Raw genomic sequence first — 1,366 nt, 5'->3', positions numbered from 1 at the left:
TAAAATCTTAAAAATTAATTAATTAATTAATTAATTAAAAAAAGAAGTCCCAGTTCCACTACTTAGTAGCTATGAGAACTTGGGCAGTTCCAACCCTCTGAGCCTGTTTTCTCATCTGTAAAATGTGCTGAAAATATCCAGCTTCATCATGTTGTTAGTTTTATTAAACGTAAGAGTTTGTGCAAGAAGGCACTATGGAAATTCTAAAATGCCAGGTAGATGGTAACATATTGGCCATATCCATGCCTCCAGTGTGGTGTGCCTTCTTTCTGGCAGAGGTGTGAGCTCTGGCTCTGACATTGGCTGCACTCCCTGAGGGGTGGTGAGACCACCTAATTGCAGATATGACTGAGCCCGAAGTAAACCCGAGGATCTACCCCCTCACAAATGCCCTCCTCACCAAGAAACTACTGGCCCTTGTTCAGCAGTCATGAAACTATAAGCAGCTTCGGCAAGGGACCAATGAGGCACCAAAACCCCCAACAGGGCATCTCTGAGTTCATGAAAATGGCTGCAGACCCTGAGTCCCTAGAGATCACTCTGCACCTCCCACTGCTGTGTGAAGAGAAGAATGTGTCCTACATGTTTGTGAGCTCCAAGCAGGCCCTGGGGTGGGCTTGTGGGGTTGCCGGGCCAGTCATCGCCTGTTCTGTCACCACCAGAGAAGGCTCCCAGCTGCAACAGCAGACGTAGGTCAGTTCAGCCATCCATTGAGAGGCTCTCAGGCTAACCCAGTGGCCTCTGCCCCACTTGGCACAAAGTTCTCCCCCTGGGGTTGTGCACCATATTGTTCACATGTAGAGTCTCCAGCTACCTTCTCGATGTATGTTCTAGTACTAGATCTGGTTTCTGCATTTTTGTACTGTTTTCATTTGGTTTTACAGGTTGTTATCCATACATGACTCCTGCACCTCACCCCAGTCTCCCATTCTACTCTCCCTGGGGCATCTTGTCCTCTCTTTTGAAAATAAACTAATGCCAAAACAGATGGAAGCCGAGTGGGGACACCATTCAAAGGCAGGGGAGAGCTAGGATAGAGATCTGCTTCTGGCTTTCAGTTGCTAACTTCCTGTTTGTGCGAAGGACATGATGGAAGTAAACAGCATTCATTGTCACCCTTGTGCCTGGCAGACATAATCGCTCTGTGCATGTTTTCTCTCTAAGGGATTATGTATCATTTGGGGAGAAAGCACATATTCTGTGAGGTCGTCGGGTATATGTCCAAGTGTCATTTGCTACTTGCTTTGATAATGTGATCTTATTCCCTCTGCTCCCTAACTCCCAGTCATGCCCCTGAGGGTGGCAGGGCAGCAGCATTCCAGAGATGTGCTGCAGAATTCTAGAGGCTGCCTGGGTGAGTTAGACA

The 1,366-nt window shown here is 47.4% G+C and overlaps 1 pseudogene; it reads left to right on the top strand.

The window, feature by feature from the left end:
• Positions 1–344: 344 nt before the first annotated feature.
• Positions 345–730, top strand: LOC121482613 (annotated as a pseudogene).
• Positions 731–1,366: the final 636 nt, after the last annotated feature.

Source organism: Vulpes lagopus, chromosome X, assembly GCF_018345385.1.
Source record: "Vulpes lagopus strain Blue_001 chromosome X, ASM1834538v1, whole genome shotgun sequence".
Taxonomy (NCBI): Eukaryota; Metazoa; Chordata; class Mammalia; order Carnivora; family Canidae; genus Vulpes; species Vulpes lagopus.
The sequence above is the reverse complement of the archived record's forward strand: the minus strand, read 5'-3'. Positions and strand labels throughout refer to the sequence as shown.